Here is a 22,855-nt window from a genome sequence, read left to right as displayed (position 1 = left end):
ACACACACACAACAACGAGTTATCTGACCCAAAAGTCAATAGTGCAAGGCTGAGAAACTCTGGAGTGACGTGAAGAGTCAGTCACCTGATCCCCGAGTTCGGCTTCCTAAGACGAGCACAGAAGCAGTTTGTCGGGCACCACACAAGTCTTCCTAGGAGAGCAACTACCACCAACACACACACACACACACACCCCAGATAAAACCGAGTTCATAAGAGTAATAAATAAGAACAACAACAAACCAAGGGTCGAGCGTGGCCCACGGCGGGGGCTCATGCAACTCTCTGCCTCACCTCCCAAGCTACAGAAGGCAAAGCGGCCTTCGTCTCCACTGGGAATCACACGCTGGGGAAATCGGGAGGGGCCTGGAATCTGTCATCAGGGTCTGAGCACACAGGGCAGAGGCCAGGTGCACTGTTGAGAAAGCCTCTGTGCTTTAGCTCTGGCCAGGGTCATACGTCAACTGAAGCAGAGACGCATCTCAAACCCCGGTCTGTTACCATACTGTTTTCTTGCTCTGGTGACAGCACCAAGCGTCCCAGCGGCCGGAAGCCACCTGGACTGCTTCATGAACAAGCTTGTCCATGATTGTTCTTGACACGTTGCAGGGCCCTTTGACACGGGATCCTTTAGAAGCTGGGGGAGAAATCTGGGGAAGAAGCCCTAAGTCCTCTGTAGCACGATCTCCTTCCAATCTGTGGACCCAAGAGACCTGGGGGTGTGGAGACCAGAGAAAAACTGTTGCAATGACCCAGGTAAGAGATGATGACAACCAGGACTAGAGTAGTGACGGTGGAGATGACGAGCGCCGACAGACTCGAGGCGGTAAAATGGACATGACAAGTGATGACAGGACCCGTGAGGGTGGGGGTGAGGAAGGTGCCAAGATGGCTCCTGGTTTTTGGACTGTGCAATTGGATGAATGGCAGGAGCACTCCTTTAGCTGGAGAGCACTAGGAGAGGGCTGCATTCGTTCCAAAATTAAATGAGTACATGAACTGAGAGGGAAAACTTGCTCATCAAACATATGCTCCAGTTTCCTGCTGCTCCAGTCTGGATGGACTCTGGAGCCATGATGGTCAGAGGGACTCTTGAAATGGCTTGTGTCTGCATCCTTTCCCCTAGTGTCCTCCTGCTTTCCATGAAACACATCCTATCTGGCACCCACCAATCTTCACGAGTCAGAGAAATCCATGTGAGGAGCTGAGCTCTTGGCTCTGCAAGGAATCACGTGTTGGAAGAGCTAGGAAGATTCAGGGGGATGCACTCTGTGGATATGTCACCAAGAGAGAAAGGAGAATAGAAATGCATTTTGGAGCAGTGACTGTGCATCCCACAGGGCCTGATCAGATAGTGTTGGTCTGCCACTGAACCATGATGGGGGACACTGAGGCACAGAGAGGTGGTCTGCCTTTAACGCACACGCGTGCGCACGCACACGCACACACACATTTGCATTAAGAGAAACGGCAGAGCACAACTTTTATTCTCAAGTTGACATAATAATTTCATTTCCCTCCCACCCCACTCTGTAATGAAGCAAACCAAACAGAGGGAAGAATAAACCGCAAGCCCCCTCTCAAATATGCCTTTGGTATCAAACCAAGATCTGACTCAATGTTGTTGGGTTTTTTTGTTTGTTTGTTTCTCCCTCCCCCCCCAACCCCCCAGCAACCAAGGCATTTCCCCAGGGCTGTGCATTTTAGAGTTTAAGATGCACAGAGATAACCATATTCAAATACTGGGCCAGTGGGCCCCTGAGATAAGGAACACTCCCAGCCCGCAGGGTCCAGGAAAATCAAGCTCATATCACCTAAATAAAGCCTAACTTCTAAATAAGGCTTCAGATCACAGATTTGTTTACTTTCATTTGGTGATAATTGTTCACAGCAGAACATATCAGAAAATTCTATAATAGGAACCACAGCCAGGAAATAGTAAATAATTAATCACCCTCCCTCCCAGCCTCTTGCATCTGTTGATATAAATGACCGTATAATTCCAAACCCAATTATCACTACTTAGCCGTTCCATTTTGTAGTTAAAATCCCACAAAATTAAAGTGCATCAATTGTTAATGGTAATAGACCAGACAAGGGATTAAAGATTATTTTAATGTTTATTTCCTGTCAAGAGATCTTTTGGCAGGAAACACCACAGACAAAAGGCTGCACGCTCAGATGAGATTCATATATTTAAATCTTCTAACTTCTAAAAACATTATGGATATAATTACTTGTTTAATTTACTTGTTCCCCCAAGATACAGGCTGAGGAGATCAAGCCAACTTTATTATATCAAGTTCTCAGAAACAAAAGGCATTGCTCTGTAGCGTTTTATAAGCTGTTTTATCCTCAATAATCAAATCCAATTTGATGCCTGTGTCCCAGTGTTGCCTACAGAGAGGAGAGGCAGAGGAGGGAGCAGGAAGGGAGACAGACCGGGTGTAGCTCTCAGGCCTGTGACCAGAGGGATGTGTGGCCAAGGTGCACTGCAAAGCTCCCTCCGGTCTCCGTTTCCTCGTTTGTAAAACAAGGTTGATAAGGACCACTGTGTAGCCTGGAGGGAAGGCTGCAGAAGACTGGGGGGAAAGCAGGAGAGTGAGGCCAGAGGACCCCCCCAACTCCAAACACACAGACATATGATGCGGTGGTGCTGGCTTTTAACATGATGACCCAGATGATCCACAGATACTTAATCTTTCTGGATTATCAAAATACACATGTATGCACATGACCATCCACTCACTACCCGTCCCCCCCCCCCCCACACACACACACACACACCCTGGCCCACACAGCAGAAAATACAACTGCAACATCCAGGGGTCTCTGGAACATAATTGAAGAAACATCAGTCTATTTCCAATAGTCAAGACAGGTAAATTGTTTCAGAATGTCCTGTCAATTTATTTAGGACATGGGTTAAGAAAGGTCAAGAAATTCCCGGGCAATAACTAAGTAAAACATGTATTTATACCATATATACACACATATCTATCTAGAAAGAGGGATGGATGAATGGATAGATGGACAGACGGACGAATGGAAAGGCAAAAATATTAACTGTTCTCCTAACAATCCTGTTTAGATCATGGAGAAATCAGAATCTGAAAAGAACTTGGGTCTCTTTTCCTAAAGTGCTCAGTTTATTGTTTTACCTGCTTATTTGCTGCCACCTTCATTACACTCTAAAATTCGTGAGGGGAAAGGTTATCTATTTATTCACTGCTGTATTGCTGACATTTGAAATAGAGCCGGGAACATAATAGATACTTGATAGGTACCACTCGTGTGAACCAACCATAAGGGCAAGCATCATAATATAAAAAAATATAACCATTATATTCTTGCAAAGGGAGTTACATCCCACAATCCTCAGTATATTCACTCTGTTTACCAAAAGGGATCCTGAAAACCGGAGGGACTGAGACCACAGATCGCATATCCAGGTGACGGGATGAAGCCAGTTTGAACTCACATTTCCTGAATCTAAATTCTCGGCTCGATCCCGTGTCACCGCTCTGGCCCTCTGAGAGTACCTCTCTACCTGAGGATGAGGGGCAGTTTGCTCTAAGTAGCAAAGCAGGTGACTTAAAAAGTGATCCAAACCCAACTCAAAACGCCTTATTCGGTGACCGCTGGAAGTCTAGAAGGAAACAGGCCACAGGCACAGTGGACTCCACAGCCCCATAAAAGGCACAGGTTTCTTCCCGTGACCCCTTCAGCGTCTGCTTCATCTCAGGCTGGAAGGCCCCTTGAGAACAGAACGGCGGAGTATGCCCAGAGGCAGCATAAAGTCTGTACCCTCCTTGGGTGCCACTCTTGAGTCAGGAATCCAGTCCCAGAAGGGCCCTCCATTTTCATTGGTCAGGACCAGGTCACATGTCTATTTCTAAACCAATCACTGGCAAGACGTACAGGTTACCTGGATAGGCTTAGTTTCGGGAAGTGAAAGGAGATTGGGGAGCCACCCATCATAACTGGTGCACTTCTTTTACCAAACATATGAGGCAAAAGACATGATAAAATAAGCCCGAGTTCTTTTTAATACAGGGCTCAAGCTATAAAATACCCTAACTATCCAACAACAGGAGTTCATACGGTACAATCTTAGGAAATCATTAAAGTATTTTTTCCAGGCAATGTTTAGTGACATGACAAATTCTTATTAAAGAGAAAAAAGATGATATATGTGTGTGTGTGTGTGTGTGTGTGTGTGTGTATACACACACACACACACACATATATATATACACACACACACATACATACACACACACATACATATATATATGTATGTATGCATATATATATATATATATATATATATATATGCTCAACTTTAAAAAAAATAAATGCCATCATTCAGAAGAAAGAAGAGAACATACAAAAAATATTAAGAGCAATTATCTCAGGGCACTGGAATTAACAGAACATTTTAATTTTCTTCTGCCTTCTCCTTTTTCTACCACGCATATTATCCACTACCATATTAAAAACACAAACACTGGGTTTTCAGAATAACAAGTGACTCTGGATGGGGTCGGGGAGGGGAGTCAAATCAGGTTCTATGTCTGGGTCCAGTCAAATATTTACTTGGATCATCAGTTAGGAAAGGTTAAGAAACTCACAGTCTAATAAAAATATATACACATATAAAAGAAATATCCACTTTTTTTTTTTTTAACTACAGAGAAATCAGAATCTGAAAAGAAATTCGGCATCACTCCCCCAGCACGCAGCTCTTGAGTGTGATAAACCCCGAGTCCTGGAGCAAGGGGGAGGCTGGGCTGGGAGCTCTTATGGTAGTAGCTGTCTAGGTAACACACAGGAACACCCCCAACAGGTTGAGACATGGCTGTGCCGGGATCACTAGGGAGCAGAGTGAGCTGAGGGGTCTGTGTGATTTATTGTGGCTTTCTTCAAAGCCCTTTGTAGTGTCCAAGATCACATTTGGCACTCATGGGACACACCTTCCAAACCTGTTTTAAGTAACCCCGAGCCTTGCTCTCAAGCTGCCTTCCGGACATCTGGCTTGTCATGAGGACTTGGAGATATTCCTTGAAAATAGTCTCAGGAATGCCAATAATACTTTCATTTTGTACCTGATCTGGGTGGAAAATAATCACTGTGATGACACAATCAATAACAGTGACCATGTCTATGGCACTCTGCCAGCCATTTTACCTACACAATACCTGACTCCCGCAGGAAACAGCTAACAATACTCCCCATTCTAGAGATGATAAAACTAAGGCTGGGGAAGAGGAAAGCTCATTAGGAGTCCAACCATTCACTTTGGTAGAACCCAGATTCATACCCAGCTGTGTCTGATTCTAAAGCATTTGCTCTTCTGCTTCCTGGTTTAGGGGAGCTGCAATGACACTCCTTAGCCAAGCACTGATGCTTAGCACCCGCAATGGTGACAGAACAGGAGACAGAGGACACGGCCTGGAAGGGGGAGCTGGGTCCCTGGAGGTATATGCACCAAGGTTCTCTGGGAGTAGAAGGAACCACTAAGCAGGTAACAGGGAAAGACAAGAGTTTCACCCTAGACCTAGGGTAAGCATCAAACATAGACCCTGGCATCACTCCAGCCCATCTCTGATGCCATTTTAACAATCTTCTCACATTTCCAGGGACCTGCGTGACTGCCCACCTCCAGGGGACATGTTCTTCTATCAGAGATACACTGAATAGCTGCTTGTATTCAACCTGACATCCACAGATACTTAAGCGTCTAATCCAATCCTTCTAACTTTTGCACAGACATGAAGGAACCACAGCTTTCGAGCACCTTGGGGCTCTCTCTCATCTGCCTTTCGTGTTTCAGCAAGTGGGGGTACACACACATGATACAGGGCAGTGTAAGGAGGGTATAATGGTGCTACTTTGGTTCTTACAATATAAGAAACTTTTATGGGCTCCTGGTACCAGCCAAGGGACACCACGTCCCTGGACCTTGGGTGGGGTGGGGAGGGTCCCAACTTCTTCATGAGCGCACCAACTGAGCAGATATGTAATGGCTTCAATAGTCAAAGGGCTATCAAATGAACACAAGAAAAGCCAAATTCCTGTCAGTCCGAAGCTTAGGAGACAATCTGTTAAGGAGATTCACGTTGCGATAAAGGCTTAGGATACACACCCAACAGCCAAGTCAGTTTCCTCTCACTCCTTTTTCATTGGAAGGTGTGCTGTGTAGGTGCATAAACTGTGGAGTTTTCTGTCTGCATCGGGCAGCTAGCTCGCAAAAACCCAGAGTGGAACGTTTGTATGCCAGGAGATTTGTGAGATGGGGGAGATGTGGCATGGAAACCCATTCCATAACCTTTCACCAGGCATAAAATTTACTGTGAATGGGATTCCTAAAAGTCCATGTTAGCTTCTGATTTAAAACTATTAAATCTGGTTTCCTGAGAACACCTCCATTATAATAAATACATCACTATGACAACATATGCTAATTGCACAATCTCAAAGACCAGAGTGAACAACCTATACATGAAAAATGCATTTGAACGTGGCTGTCCTGGATTCATACCTCCGAGCCTTGAGATTTGGGCTGAGTCACTGGCGAACGGATGGACAAGCTGCCATCATGGTGGAGAGCACTGATAGGCACTGGAACCCCAATTTCACACAGGAGATAAAAATTGGATCTGTGTTCATTTGTAACGAAGGCGGCGTCTCCAGCTTATGGAATTTAAAGGGAGAAATTATCTGTATATTTACAGATAGGAGTGCACTCTTCTAAATGACAACAGGAGCGCTAAGCAGATACCCATACCTTCTCATCTTCAAAGTAAAGCTTGACAAAAGTAGAAAAACGTTATGGTCGCTATATGTACTAATCTTTTGAAAGGAAAAATGAGATTTTTTATGCAACTTAGGCAAGCTCTCTCTTTTTTTAAGTTTATGTGTTTATTTTGAGAAAGAAAATGAGGGAGGGGCAGAGAATAAGGGAGAGAGAATCCCAAGCATGCTCCATGCTGTCAGTGCAGAGCCTGACGTGGGGCTCTATCTCACAAACCATGAGATCAGGACCTGAGCTGAAACCAAGAGTTGGATGCTTCACCGACTGGGCTGCCCAGGGGCCCTCTTTTTGTTTTCTTAATCTGGGCTTATTATTTCTTTTTTTCCTTCTTCCTCGTGGCTCTTCCCTTCTTCCTCAGACATTTAAGCCTGTCCTATCAGCCTCTAGCTGCTACGAGGGGCACACAGTTAAATGACCCAGAACCTGCCCTTACAGTTAGATAGGAGAAATAGATCAAAATGGTGGCCAGGGCCTCAGATGCAAGCAGACAAAATTTGGATCATTCACTGGTGCTGTAGCCTATCACCGTGGGCAACCAAGGTCATTTAAATGCTCTGACTGTCCATTATCCAGACTCTGTAACATGGGCTCTGGGAACACATTTGTGAGGTACCCCTAAGGATTAAGATGATGAGTGAACCTACTTGCACATCCTAGACATTGAACACATAAAATAATAATGCAACAACAGAATCCAATTATTTTAACCAAGGTCAAAAGTGGGCAGAACCATAAGAGCAGGGCAAATGGAGAGGAAGAGACACAGGGTGGGAAAGATCAAGGTTGCGGTGTGTGTTGATACAAGGGGAAGGGCTGTGTGGGGAAACAATGAACCTAGTGCAAAGTTCTGTAGAAATAAACAATGGCCACCCAGATGAGACTAGAGGGAGGCCGTCCACTCAGAGCTGGGTGTACCAGGGGAGTCAGCCACTATCACTTGTGCTTGGCAGGGACTCAACAGGAGGCAGGGTGAGGGAAAGCTTTCTAGTGAAAAAAGAGAAGGTTTCAGGCATGCCCTGATCATGGAGGCAGGCTCTCCAGAAGCCAGCATCCTATATGATTGGTTTCAGGAGCGTATTCGGCTTTTTCTGGCTGTTCCCGATTTGGAAGTGGAGACAAAATTCAGGGAAGCTGGTGTCACTGACCAAGTCCTGTCTGCTGTGGGTTGATTGCTACGGAGGTGTGGATTGGCTTCCGGGGCTGGCCGATGTAGAACTTGTGGGTCAGAGTTTCAGGATCAGACGTGGTCTGGCCACTGTCCATTTGTACAGGCAATTCCTCATTAGCAGATCATCTATCTAATGACCAATGACTGTTTACCCCAGGGCTGTCCACAAGAAGGAATGTGATAAGAACCCTTCTCCAAAGCAGTGAGTGCAGGAGACTGGCTGGCTGTAGATGAAGGGGGACAGCCACCCGTCAGTGCTTCCTGATGACAAGGACACCACATTCTCAGAAGGCCCCACACAGTCCAGAAACTGATGCCCTGTCACTGTGGGCCTTTGTATAAGGGATACACGTGAATTAGAGAGGAAAAAGGTAGTTGGACGTCCAAAAGAAATAGCTGTTTTTCACACAACTCCTGGGAGGTGGTAATTTATTCAGTCATCTTTCAACATAATTCCTGTCTGATTGATTTTCTCCCTGGCTTCATCTTCTCCAAGGTGTCACACACCTGTTCAGGGTGAATAAGAATAAGTATGGGTACACACAGGATGGTTCAAGAAGCCCAATGAATAATGGAAAGGACTAAGCTAAAGCAAATGAAAAAGAAAAGCTCACTGTTTGTATTAAAAAAAAATCTGCTAAAATGATTACTAATGGTGCTTTTTACAAAAATAGCAATAAAAACCTCTAGCTCCTGAGAATTAGAGAGAAAAAGGACTGGGATCCCCCGAGGGCAGTAATACTTGATTCGATGTCCCCAGCCTTAGCCAACACATTTTTGGCTTCTTTTTTAGAAGCTTCTGCTTTGGGTTTATGGTTTGACCCCCAGTCTGCCACTGACCAGTGGGAGACCCTGAGTCACCTTTAGGGTTGTTTTGAGCAGGAGGGAGGTGATATTCTAAGGGCCTGTGTGATGCCCAGTCCTCAGTGAGCACTTAGGAAATGAAATGGGGAGGAAAATGTCGACCCCTCCTAGGATGGTGGTGGTGAAGGTTTGATAACATGGAGACTTGGCCCAAAGCGGGCTGGCCTCCAATCTCTTCCCTGTGAGACACAAAGGTGCTTTGTAAAGGGCTTAATTGCATATTGAAAAGGGACCACTGTCATAGAATCATGTGCTAGTTTGTATAATGATATAATGTGTAGAAAGGTACAAGAAATCAGAGTAACCAGATAGTCTCCAAGGGGGTAGGACGGGAAAGCAAGACTTGGAAGGGCAGTCATTCCATGTCCTCCACATGTGTCTGACCAGCAGTCACTGACTCCTCCCCCTCCCCAGCAACCCGATTCCTTTGGGAAACAGCCCTTGCCCTGGGCTCCATCTATGTGTCTGGGAAGCTTGTGGTGGCAGATGACCTACACTTGTCCATTCGCTCCCACAGGCCAATTGAAGGATGACCCCCGACTAGACCAAAGACGATCAACTGGTCAACCCTAGGTTTTGACAACTGCGATTTCATATCCTACAGGAGCAGCTGGCTTTGCCACTGGCAAGGGAGAGAGTTCCTGAGTTGACATGGTTTAGAAAAGCTAAGCTACGAAGGGGAAGAGACAGATTCTTGATATCATCTGAACAGCCAGGTCCAGTAGAACCTGAACCAGTTCTATCCCTGGATAGAATTTTGCTTCTGTGAAGCAATAAACACCCTTTGTTTTGCTTCAACCAATTGAATGATGAAGTTTCTCTCACAAGCAAGACGGTCTGACTGATACAGCTGAGAAAGTTTTGGCTGAGGTGACAGAGATGGAAGGAAATTCTGGGCATGGCCTGCCTTCGGGGAGCTTACGTTCTAGTTGGAGAAGCATACCAAAACCAAGCGAACCAAAAAATAAAATGGAAGCTATGGAAGGTTGCGGGGAGTACCACGAGGTGAAGGAAGGAAGAGCTGAGATAAAGAATCCTGGAGCAGTGCTGTATTTACTCGGGACAGCATGGGAGACAGAGGCGGGTGCTTAAGGTGACCACCTTCTGATCCCCAAAACCTAGGACTATGTTACGTGATGTGGCAAAAAAGGGAGCTCTGCAGACATAAATCAGTTCAGCTTTTTGAGATGTGTGGAGCATGCTGAGGTAGCCAGGTGGGCCCAGTGGCATCAGAAAGGGCCTCAAAAGATGGAAAAGCCAGAGTTGTTGCAGACTCAGTGGGATTTAAGGATGCTAGCTACAAGGCCAGATCTGAAGATGGAACATAAGCAGCCACTAGAAAATGTTCACAGATTCTACCCTGGAGCCTCCAGAAGGGACTGCCCCCTGCCGACACCTTGATGTCAACCCGGTGAGACCCGTCTCTGACTTGTACCACCCAGAACAGTAGGGGAACGCATCACATTGTTTAAGCCACCGAGTCTGTGACACTTTGTTACAGCACCAACAGCAAACTCAGACAGATGGTCAGCACTGGCCTCTCTGACGGGCATTCATACCAAGGGCGGAAGCATGACGAGAAGAGGGCCACACCAAGGTGGCAAGACGACCACGTGGAAAACCCTGGGATCGGAAAGGGGCCGACATGTTCTGAGAACAGCACGAAGACCGTGGAGGCTGGAGTGTATATTGCTTAGCCTTGAGGTTCAGAGAAGAATTTAAAGCCCTTTAAATATTCAACACGACCCAACTTTGGGGGGAAACAAAGCAGTCTTTAATGATTTCCTTGATTTTAAACTCGTTGAGGGCTAGGACCGGAGATCATCCATATATTAATAATAACTAGCACAAAGAATTCCACAAAGTGCAATTTTCCTTCGTAATTCCAATTTATATGCCTATTTAGATTCCTAACATGCATTCCAGATCTTCAGAATGTGTCTTATTCTCCTATATTCCGTCCTGCTGCACCCAGCAGTATATTCATGTGCCTGACCCATAATAGGCACTAAATAAATATTTGTGGGGTAAATATGCCCAGGTTTTTGGTTTGAAAATATATCCCCTGATGCTATATATCCCCCTATGACCTGTTCTCCCAAGTCACCCTAGAAATAATTTGAACGTTTTGGTTTGGTTGGAAGAGGAAGGCGACGGACCCAAAGGCCACTGGCACTACCTGTCTGAAAGGAAGCTCAGGGCGGGGGGTGCAATGGAAGAAGGACGAGTGATTTGTTCATAAAGTATTATCAAGATATCAAGCGAGCTAGAGGTCACTAATAATGGCAACTGCCTCATGCTGGGAAGAAAATATTTTTTTTTTGGAGGGGGGCTGTCCCCCACACCACTCAAGCTGCTGAGCAAGCAAAAAATCGCAATATGAATAAACTCTGCGGGCACGAGAAGTCTGGGGCTCCCTTTTAAATCAGTTCCTAGAAGGCGAGAAACCAGTATATCATAGTGAGACAATCATTTATAATGGGACCATTATTAGGAGCCAAGATATAAAAATTGTACATGAAACAGCCTTATAAGCAGATTCAGTGCGTGGCTGATTAACCTCCCTGTCCCACCGGGGGCCTGGGTGGCTCAGGGGAGTGGTAATGAGATGTGGAAGTCATTCGCCTCGAGGTCACAGGTTTAAAGCTGGACATGTGAGACGGGCCTAATTGCTACTCCTGGGTGACTCGGCAGAGAACAGAGGGGCATGTGCTGCCTTGTGGGCTTGGAGACACAGAGACCAGGGTTCGAGTCCCTGTGCTGTCCCTGAATTGGCTGTGGGGTCACAGATGTTCCTGTGGTTCCGCAGCGTATAAGATTTTGTTAAGGTTGATTCCTTTCTTTTTTTGTTGTGAGGTAAATGCGAATATGCTTGGCACGTGGTAAGTTTTTGACAGAGGGGGACTACTGCTGTTCTCTAAAGAATACACTTCCTTTTGCATCCTTAGCCATTACAAAGGCTAGAGTAGCTATGAATTTATAAGTTCAAGCACCACCGAATCTTCTCGGGTCTGGATAGCTGTACAGAGCTCGTCTGCCATTTCCAGGGAACAAAGAAGAGGCCCTTACCTTCGGTTATCTGGTTTGGGTTACCAGGGGCAGGGATCATAGCAGCGCTAATAGTCACCAAGAGCCTACTATGTATCAAGCAAATTTTTATACATTTTGTCTCCATTCACTAATTTAATCCTTGCAGAATCCCCACGCGGTAGGTACCATAATATTACTGTTACAAGCAGTAATCCCACGGGTTTATGCCTAGTAGGATGAAAGGCATTACGTGTACCCAGGCGGTAGGATTCCAGAATTTGTTTAACTACTGGACTGGGTCCCAAACAAGGGCTGGGAAAATCAGGAAAGATGCTTTGCCTGCATATCTGTGATGAATGTGCCTCACGCCCAGGGTTCCCCAATGATGCATCCTGATAGGGAGCCAGGATCGCCAGCAGCAAAAGAAATGGAGGTCAATGTGGGAGCTCTCCATGGACCCACGAGCAGGTGTCTTAGCTGGCAGAAGCCCATGGTGACAACGTGGGGGCTTAGTATGGCCAAGCATCTTATCCATCAGGTGGGTCGTGGCGGCAGGAGCATCACAGAAACAAATGAGTTGGGCACTGCTGGCCCAGGCAGCACTGAATTTGACCTGGTGCACACAGGAGGTGCTCCACAAAGGTGACAGATGTCACCAAGACTGAAACACAAGTGGGGAGCCCAGAGAGGGAGGGAGGAGCAATGAGAGGGACTTTAAGCAAAAAAAAAAAAAAAAAAAGAAAAAAGAAAAAAGAAAGGCAATGGGAAGTGGCAGAAAGATGAGGTTGGAAACCCAATCCTTGGGTTCAAATCCCACCTGTGACGTCTTCCTCCTTTTCTCTTTCCCCATACCTCCTCCCCACTGCCCCCTTCCAACCTGCCTCCTGGTCCTGGAGATAAGGGCAAATGCTTTCCGACAACATAGGAGAAGAGGTATTTGGTAATATCCCTGGATTAGGAATTCCAATTTGGGTATATGCAAAAGTGCTGTGTGTTTAAATTTCTTGTTAAATGGAGAGAAACTGCATTATCTGGGGGGCAGGGGGTCTGCAGGTATGTCCCACCTAATCCAACACAGTACTTAAGTGTTAACTCTCTGGTAAATTGGTTGTTGTTTTTCCTCCTTGCCACCACCCCCCCCCCCCCCGCCCCCGCCCCAGCCCTGCACTTTCCAAGGACCCGAGGCTCTTGATGAAAAGGGAGGAATAATCCTTTCTTTGGTGTCTGCCATCAAGATCTATTTGGTAACCCACTCCTCTAATGCCGCCTGCGCAGAGAAATAATTTCAGCTCCCCGTTAATTTGAGTATTGAACTGAAATACTGCAGCTGCTTGCTGCCAAGCCTGAAAGCAGAAATTAATTTCAATGACCCAGGCGAGTGGAGGGGAGCTCTGTCAGGTAATTAGTCTTTGTCTTTTGCTACTCAGGGTCTATCACCGTGCTAATCCGTACATAAACCCAGGCTTTCCCCGAGTCCCTGGCAATCTGCGGGGCCGTTTGACTACCTCTTGCTTAGGTTCACTGAGAGAGCCCGGGCATCTGCGGCGAAACGGATGAAGGCTCCCTTTCATGTTTTCCCTTCTTCCTTCTACCTATTTAGGGCCCTGCAGAATTCATGCAGCTGATTTACATGTTCTTTTCCTGTTTGATCGAGTCTGCAGTTGATTAAGTGGAACTTGGGGTGGGAGAGGGGAGGGGGGGAAGGTTTCCCACTCCGGCAGCGTTCTGACTTTGCCGGTTTATTAATGAAAGAGGCACCAATATTGATAGCCCTGACGCTTCAAGTGCCACAATTATGGGGTATGTCCTTCCATGCTTCTAATTAAGAAGGAGCCTCTTCTACCCTGGAGGGGCTGTATTGTCATATTTGCATTGGATTCTGGCTTGGGTGGGGGGCTCCCCTGCCTTTTCTTTTAGGAAAATCTCCCAGGGGAACCCTAGACCTGAGAAAAATAAACACAGGTATGGAAAGCTTTGTTCTCTGTGGGGGCCATTTCGAAATCCAAGGAAAAGAATGATTTCTGGAGGAGGTACCTGTTCACAAAATACAGCCTACCTTCCTTCCATCCCTCTCCCAAACTTCTCTGGGCTTCGTGCTTTTCATGTTTTAAACCCTGAAGGAATTGGGTCGGGTGGTTTAAAAAATTAAATAGTTACGATCACTTTTTTGAGGACTTGGAGAGGACTTTACATCTGCTAGTGAAGTTCACCCTTAGAGCAACTGTGTGGGTAGGTTTCAGCGGTTCCATTTCACAGATGAGAAAACTAATGTTCAGCCAAGGGAAGGTGTGCAGCTCGTGGCTCTTTCTGACCCAAAGTCCCTCTTTCCTTCCACTCCATGCATGGAACAGTCAAAAGCCCACAGGGCCAGCCTGCAGGCCAGAATTCTGGCCCAGAGCAGCTGGCCTGCGGTGGTACTGGGATATTTCAAGAGAACTGGGAAATCTGGACTTTTACGTGAATTCCTCCTTAAATATTGGTAATTCATTTGTTAATGAAGCCTGCATTTGTGTGCAGATTCAGAGACCCTCTATGTGCCTTAGAATCAAGATAGATGTTTAACCCTGTCTTTATTTATTAATATTATTATTATTATTATTATTATTCTGAACACCTCATCCATATGAAAATGACCCAGCTTTGTTTGCTGGCTTTGCCTTTGTCACTCTCAGGTCTGGATGGTCCCAGGCTCCGGAAATGCCCCAGCACAATGCCAAATTTAAAATGGTAACATCGGGCACCTGGGTGGCTCAGTCTGGTAAGCATCTGACTTTGGCTCAGGTCATGATCTCACGGTTCATGGGTTTGAGCCCTGCGTCAGGCTCTGTGCTGAGGGCTCAGAGCCTGGAGCCTGCTTCAGATTCATATTCTCTCTCTCTCTCTCTCAAAAATAAATAAACATTTAAAAAATGAAACAAACAGTGGCCCCCAATGACTTCTTCCTAGTCCTTCCAGGGTTAACCTCAGACCCTCGCTCTCCCTTTTTAGTGGGTCTTGTGCCTGCACGGGCCAGTTGCAGAGACATCAAGCAGGTGCATCCGGAGTCCGGTGGCGGGGGGCACTCCCCAGTCCCACCTCTCCTGCAGAGTCCTCTTGAACCCACCCTGGGGTTACTCCCAAGTCAGTAAGGAACCCTGCTGTGTGACCTCGGGCACCTGATCACCTGCAGAAGCATCCTGTGTGCCTTGACACCCAATGCAGCCAGACTACACAGGCTTACGGTTCTGAGTTTTTTCCCCCTTTTTATTTTATTGTCCAAAACAGAACAACGGCGACCGAGCACTGGACAGCAAGCCAGTCTTTCAGCCTCAGTCTTCCTACCTCGAAAGTGGCCTCCATATACCTCCCTCATTGCCTGTCGGGAAATTTTAAAAGGAAAGCAGAGCTGACACTCAGTAGGCCTGCAGGACATCAGGCTCCCACCGCCAGCTCCCAGACATCTTAATCCTCTTGCTTCAGACTCAAATTGTTCAAGTTTTATTCCTCACGGTTTTTTTCTTTCCTTTTCTTTGTTTTTTACATGCTTAGGACTGAAGACTGGGAATGGGAAAAAACAAAACAAAACAAACCCTGAATCTTCATAGGAGCTACAACTGTGAAATCGAATCATTTCTCATTTTAGGATGAATTCCTAGGAATGACAACATTCCCTCCCAAAGGGAAGAGAAAGACAGAGAGGGAGAGTGACTTAGTAACAGAAAAGCTCTAATGTTCTAATGTATCTCATTGGAACCAGAAGTGTTCCATCCTGCCTCTGACCCCCTTCTATCCCTTCCAGCCTGCTGCTGGGGGTGGTGCACCGAGGAAAAGTCAGAAGCATTAGGCAGGCCAAGCCTTTCCAGTGCTGTTTGCACAGAGGCAAAAAAAAAAAAAAGGTGGTGGAGGGCTTGCTGGGCAGGGGAAGGAAAGCAGAGCCAAGGAGGAGGGGGAGGGACAGGGAATAAGAAGGGACAACCAACTAGGAGAGAGGGTTAAAAATGGAACGGCAGACCCCTGTGCCTGCCCCTGGGGTTCAGATCCTGACTCTTCCCCGGGGCTACTTAGGACACTTAGACAAATCACTCACCCCTCCAAGCCTTGGTTGGGTTATCTGTAAAATGGGAGCGTCATAATACCTTCACGCTTTTTTTTTTTTTAAATTGTCTTGTGCAAAACGCTGTGGGTAGTGCCTGGGGTGACACAGCTAGTCCAGCAGCTGGACTGGAGTGGACCAGGAGGTATGGAGATCCGGGAGAGAGGCAGCTTCGTGAAGCATGCACGCATCCCAGGGGAGGGAAATCGAACACTGCAGAGAGACAGGTGAGTGGGTTGAAAGTGACTCCCTGTCCACTGGTGGAACCAGGCATGGAGACCTTTCCTCCTCTTGGAGAAAGGAAAGGGCCTGCAAGGAAGTAGTCTTCCATGTACCCTGCACTTCACGGGTGCTGATACCGCCTACAGAGGTCCCCGATGAGCTCCCGCGGGATGGGAGATGGGGGCGAACACTGCAGCAGGTCCTGGGCCAGGAGAACATTACCCAGGCCACATATGCCCTACCACTACCAACAGCTCCACTTCTAAGGTCCTTACGTTTCTTTCAGACAGAAGAGACAGGGCGCCCACTATGTATTTAGTTCTGTGCCATTTACCAAGGGACCCCCAGAAGAACAGCGTCTGTAGCCCCCTTTCCTCATTTCTTTGTTATGAGGATGGCCTCAGGGACTAAGGGAGTGCAACATGGTAGAAAGTTCCAGAAAAATCTGATTTCAAATGCCAAGTGGGCGACTGAGGAGTGACGTGACTATGGCCCATCTGCTTGAACTGTTACAAGCCTCATCGGTAACACGGGGGCAGGAATACTTATCACAGGATTAGGGAGCACATGTCGAAAATGGAAGAGGTGTGCTGGGTGTTTGAGGCGTGCTATTTATTTTTTATTTTTGCAGGTTCCTCGATGTGCTCTAGATGGCCAGGCACCGGGGAGGCTGGACCATCGGTTTGCCTCAAGCGGGCACAGGCGCCTGTCGGGAATTGGGCAGGCAAGTTCAAACCACACCAGCCTCTTCGCTAACATAAGGAATTCTCCCCAGTACAGAGGCCCTCAGACTGGTCTTATGAATTCTTTAAGCGATGAAGCTCATGCCGCCCCAGGAAGAAGTTATCCGAAAGGGCCAGCCAAATTAACTGGAGGTTCAATACTTCTTGAACCTCTTCCAGAAACAAAACACACAACTCCAGGGAAGGTGGGGGGACTCCTCTCTATTTTCACTTCCCTAGCTAAGTTCGCATGCCTCGGTAATTGAGCACTTACCTTTCAGACCCTCTTAGAATTCCAGAAACTGGAGGCTAAAAAATCCATTAATTTAAATTTTTAAAAGTTCCCATGGAGCAAGAGAAAAGGGGGTCATTACTAGGAAGCGAAAGGACTGAGCGTGGTGGGGGAGGAGAGCAGTCACTCGATTTTCTATCAGGAAAAAAATAACACACTGCAAAACCTCATTAAGCCGGTATCGGCTTATTCAAAAGAGCTTATCATTTGCAGCAACTATTCCCCAATCAACTGGATGCCTCTATTGTAATCTCCTTTAATGCTGAAAGTCTGATAATTAAATATATTAATATATCAGAGAGGCTGGGCTTGGTTCATTGGGTGGCACGGGCATTTTGCAGTGATGCCCCTCCAAAGCGTCCAGCAAAGCAATCTGTGCGTAGTAGGTATTCCATACCCCTTCGCTTCCTTTCCCTGCATTTTGCATTATCAAAGCTTTCATCTGCCCTATAATATGTCTAGTCCTTATCAAGAATAACATGTTTCCATTTTAATATACTACCTTTTATTAAACTGGAGCCACAAACTCTTAATAGCAAGGGCCTGTTCGGGGCACTCTAATCACCACTGGCGAGCAGATACCCCTCTGAGGAAAACACGGGCAGTGTTCAATGGCAGGGATGGGGACCGTCCGTCCACCTTCATGGCGGCAGAATGAGTTACGGGATCGTATTATCGATGCAATGAGGCCGGGCTCCCTCTGCACTTCACTTCCACAGCAGACCTCTGAGCCCAGAACAGCAAGAGGCACTTTCCTCTGTGACCTGGTTTCCAAAGCGTTCCACCCCCCCACCCCCAGAAAGTGGCCACCACTGATGTCAGCACAGGAAGGCCTACTTCTGAGATTTTTTTTTTTTTTTTGTAACTGAAGTGTAACTGACACACAATAGCCTTTTAGTTTCAAGGGTACATCACAGTGATTTGGTATTTTTATACATTACTAAGTGATCCCCACGATAAGCCTAGTTATCTGTCACCAAAGTTATTACGACATTGTTGACTATATTCTCTGGGTTTTACAATACATCCCCATGACATATTCATTTCGTAACTGGAAAATCCTCTTCCCCTATTTCACCCACCCCCCGAAACCCGCTTCCTTCTGGTAACCAACGGTCTGTTCTATGTATCTATGAGACCCCCTTATTTTGTCTGTTCTATTTGTTTTTTGTCTTATATATTCCAGATCGAAGTGAAATCACACAGAATTTATCTTTGTCTGTGACATATTTTTCTTAGCATCACAGCCACGAGGTCCATCCGTGTTGCTGCAAATAGCAAGACTGTATTCTTTTTTAATGGCTGCGTAATATTCCATTGTGCATGAACACCAACCACATCTTTATCTGTTCAGGTATTGATCGACACTGACGTAGCACCTGTATCTTGGCTACTGTAACTAATGTGCCAATGTACACAGGGGTGTGTAGATCTCTTTAAATTGGTGTCTTCTCTTTCTTCAGATAAATGCCCAGAAATGCAACTGCTGGATGATAAGGTGGTTCTACTTTTCATTTTTTTGAGGAACCTCCACTGTGTTTTCCATTGTAGTCACACCAGTTTATATTCCCATCAGCAATGCGTGAGGGTTCCTTTTTTCTCTTCATCCTCACCAAAACTTATTATTTCTTGACATTTCTTGGTCATTTTTGCTAACAGCTGATCTGACAGGTATGCGGTGATATTTCATTGAGGTTTCGGTCCAACTCCGGAGTTCTATGAGTATCTGCCACTCACAGATTTTTCCCAAGGTGGACACCCAGGCTCGGGGCAAATCAAAACCTCGTGCTTTTCATGATGATGGCGAGGCCAGCAATGGTGACCGTGATGACGATGTGAATGGCACTGATGACGATGAGGTGAACGGCGATGCTGTGAGTGTGTGCCGTACGAGCATCCTCTGCATCTGATCCTCGCAACGCTCTGAGGAAGAGCTCGGTACCGCCCCCATTCTGTAGATGGAAACACCGAGGCTCACAGAGGATAAGTGAATTGCCCAAGATGCCCAGAAAGTAAATGGCCCAGCCAGGACATGGGCGCAGGTGGGCAACGTCGAGTTCTGCCTTAGCTAACACTACCTTGGTGTCTTAATCTCCTCAAGTGCGGTAAGAAAACACCCCAGCTTGAACAACAGACATGTATATCGCACGGCTCTAGAGGCTCGGAAGTCTAAGATCCAGGCACCGGCAGATTCAGTGTCTGGTGAGAGCTCTCTGCTGGGCTTGCCCACGGTGCCTCAGGCTCTGTCATCACACGGCCCTTCCTCAGTGCACACGCACAAAGAGAGACGGCCATATCTCTGCCCTCCGCTTCTGATAAGGGCGCTAATCCCCTCCCAAGGGTCCCGCTCTCGTGACCTCGTCTAAACCGAATCACCCCCCAAAGACCCCACTTCCAAATACTATCACGTTGGTTAGGGCTTCAACATAGGAATGTGGGGGGACACGTTCAGTCCCTAACAACCCACTTCAAGCAACTGTGCCTCCCCTGCTGTCTGGGTGGAAATAGCACCTCAGAACCCCTGCCCTTCCTCCCAGATGAGCCGTCCCCAAGGTCCCTAGGATCTAGTCAGGCAGCGTGGCCAAGATCTAAGCCCCCAGCCATCCTTCCTCGGGCCTCCTGGATGACCGATTAAAGGAGCAGCCAGGCATCCTTCCAACAGGCAAAACACCCGAGACTTAGACTGAAAGGGTTTCGCGCATCTCATCCCAGCCCAGAGCTGGACACCGGCTGGCCCTGCATCGGGCAACCTTCCACCGCAGACACTGGGGGGCCAGGGCGTGGCTCGGGCATCGGACACAGCTAGATGTGAAATCTAATGATACTGGGCAAAGTGGGCAGCCGGGAAACGGATGCCGCAGGGGTGCAGCCAGGGTTGTGCGTCCACCTCAAGGGAGGTCACGGCACGGAGTCTGGTTCCGTGTGCTGTACAAGCTCAGTACGTATCCACAACGTTACAGGCCTTCTTCCTCCCGGGCTTGTGCACAAGTTCAGCACTTGCCCCAACCTCCTACACACACATACACACACCCTGTCGCTCTCTCTCGCATACACACTCCCTCACATAAACACTCTCATACACTTACATACGCACTCTCACTCACACTCATTTGCACATACTCGCACACTCATCGTCAATCACATGCACACACAGTCTCTCACACTCACACATATGCAAACACACACACGCACACACACGCACGCACGTCCTGACCTAGTTCGGAGCCTCCGGGCCACTGGCTCTCAGCCTGATTCTGTTGAATGGTGTTTGCAGGGAGGCCCCATCCCGGCCACCCGACGTCCCTAGAACTGTAACGCTTCCTGTGGCTCTCCCAACCAAACAGCGTTGCCGGTGCCCGAGTAAGTGAACGAGATACCAAAAGGACGAGTTACGCATCCGTCAAATACATAAAAGGCAGAAGCACCTTATTGCCAAATGTGGGTATTTCAACATTCACTTGTAACAAGATACTTGTTAGACACTACACCAGCCGCCAGTTCTTAGCTGACAACAATTTATGGTTTTCCTGTTCCCCTGGGCACTCGTGTTTTAAGGTAAAAGTCTCAGAAGAATGAACTCTGCTGGCGGAAGTGTTCTTCCGAGCATCTATAGATATGGGGGGAAGCAGGCATGTGGTGCAGGAGACCACGGCGAGCCCACCAGCTGCACCTGCTCTGCGGTGCCCCGGCAGGTGAGGCAAAAGCGTGGTGTAGGCGCCGTGGTTAGCTGCCACTGTGAGTGAGGGCTTGGACCTGTGGGTCGCCAGGGGGCAGCTCCGAAAAGGACACGCGGCCCTTTGGAGGGCTGAGCCGGCATCGTCCCGGGCACAGAAAAACCTAGACAACCCTGCCCCCTGCCCCCGCTCCCCTTGCTGATCTACATCCGCTCCCCTGGCTGACCTACATGCGAGTGGAACGTGAAACGGGCGTCTGCCCGCATATGACGTGCTCCGGAGCACAGGCTAGGCCGTGGCGCACCTCACGTCCTGCAGAGTCCTCTCTATGCACCACACGTGCGATAAGGAAGAAAGAGAGGCCGGCCAGCTAACGTTCCCCTGCACAGCGGAGCAGAAAAGCACACAGGAGGCAGCAGAGGTGGCTTTCTTGAGAAGGACTCATGGCGACCAGTTGATGGCAAGCAGGGGACTTCGCAGTGGCACCGCGGAGCCAGGGGCCTGTCTGCCTGTGCGCTCCTCAGAAACCTGCATGAGGAGAGGCTGCAGGCCCTGTCCCTGCGTGTGTTCTAGAGGAAGGACCCGAACAGAGTCCTGAACTCGTGGTTCCCTTTTAAAGGCACACCAAGTGCATGGCTGCTTGGTAGAAAGGGCAGGATTGTGGGGAAGATGAGGCTTTGAGATCTAGGAGCCCTGACTTCCAACTCCTGACTAACGGGGTGACCTCCTCCTGGTCACTCCAGATCCCCACGTCTTTGTCTGTAAGACCACGAGAACAGGGGCGCCCGGGGGCCTCGGTAGGTTACGTGTCCGACTTCGGCTCAGTTCATGATCTCACAGCTCGAGAGTTCAAGCCCCGCGTTGGGCTCCGTGCTGACAGCTCAGGGCCTGGAGCCTAGTCAAATTCTCTCTCTGCCCCTTCCCCATTCACATTCTGTCTCTGGCTCTGGCTCTGGCTCTGGCTCTCTCTCAAAAAGAATAAACACTAAAAATCAAAAGACAATGACAACAAATGCTAGGTCCTTCTTCCACGTGGCCCCTCTCTCCCTTACACTCAAGGGCCATTAGGCCAAAATGTAAGGAAGGGGGTGTGCAGTGTATTCCAGCTGCTGTAACAACATACCAGACACTGGGTGGCTTAAATTCACCCAAACGCCATTTCTCACAGCTCTGGATTCTGGAAGTTCCAAAACGGAGTGCCAGAGAGGTCCCGTGAGCGAGGGCCCTCTTCCTGCTCCAGGGCCAGAGCCTTTTCTCTGTCCTCACACACTGGAGGAGCTCTCTGGAGCCCGTTTTATAAGGCAAGAATCCCACTGAGGAGAGCTCCACTCTCACGAATTCAGCGCCCCCCCCCCCCCCAAGGTCCCACCTTCTAATACCAGCATCTTTGGGAGGTGGGATTTCCACATAAGAATTCTGGGGAAATAGTCACACAGACCCTCTGGGGAGGGTCTTCTGGTGGTAGGTGGAGGGCACTGTAAGGGTTAGATCGCCATCTCCCCCATTTTCCCCCTCCCTCTCTTGGTCTCCGCACCCCCTCCCCCCAGCCCACGACATCTGCAGCAACAGGAGTGAGAGCATCTGAAGGAAAGGACTTAGGGTGGAGGCAGCTGACCAGCTCAATAATGGCTGCCAGTGCTCAGAACATGCCCACCTACTATGTACCAAATAGGATGCTAAGTGCTTTCGTGAATGGTATCATTTATTCCTCACTTCCCTTCAAAAAATCCTAGGAAGGACAGACAGGTATTGACCTCACCGTACAGAGCAGAAAACATAGCTTAGAAAGATGAAGTCACTTTCCAAGTTCTTGAAAGTACGATCCAGCTGAGCCCTGGGAAGTCAGAAAGAAGAGTGTATTCGTTAAGTAGGAGGGAAAGACTACTCCAGGCAGAGCGAAGAGCTTGTGTCAAGGCCCTGTGGCAGGAGTTGGGGGGGGGGGTGCTGGCAGCCTCCAGGGGGAAGGGGAGTGGGGTGAGAGGAGGTGGCAGGGA

General features: G+C 47.9%; 1 protein-coding gene and 1 long non-coding RNA gene across 2 annotated transcripts in view; both read right to left on the bottom strand.

Annotated features, from left to right (window-relative positions):
* WWOX (WW domain containing oxidoreductase) overlaps positions 1 to 22,855 on the bottom strand; it is a 977,838-nt gene that overhangs the window by 483,927 nt on the left and 471,056 nt on the right. The gene's annotated exons all lie outside the window — the stretch shown is intronic.
* On the bottom strand, positions 17,140 to 22,386 carry LOC132690911 (uncharacterized). The gene is made up of 2 exons (XR_009615526.3): positions 20,402 to 22,386; positions 17,140 to 19,139 (listed from the first exon to the last, which is right to left on the bottom strand). It is a non-coding gene; the product is annotated as an uncharacterized LOC132690911 (long non-coding RNA).

The sequence above is a fragment of the Panthera onca genome, chromosome E2 (genome assembly GCF_046562875.1).
Source record: "Panthera onca isolate mPanOnc1 chromosome E2, mPanOnc1 haplotype 2, whole genome shotgun sequence".
In the NCBI taxonomy this organism is placed as follows: Eukaryota; Metazoa; Chordata; class Mammalia; order Carnivora; family Felidae; genus Panthera; species Panthera onca.
This window is presented reverse-complemented; position numbering and strand designations above follow the sequence as displayed.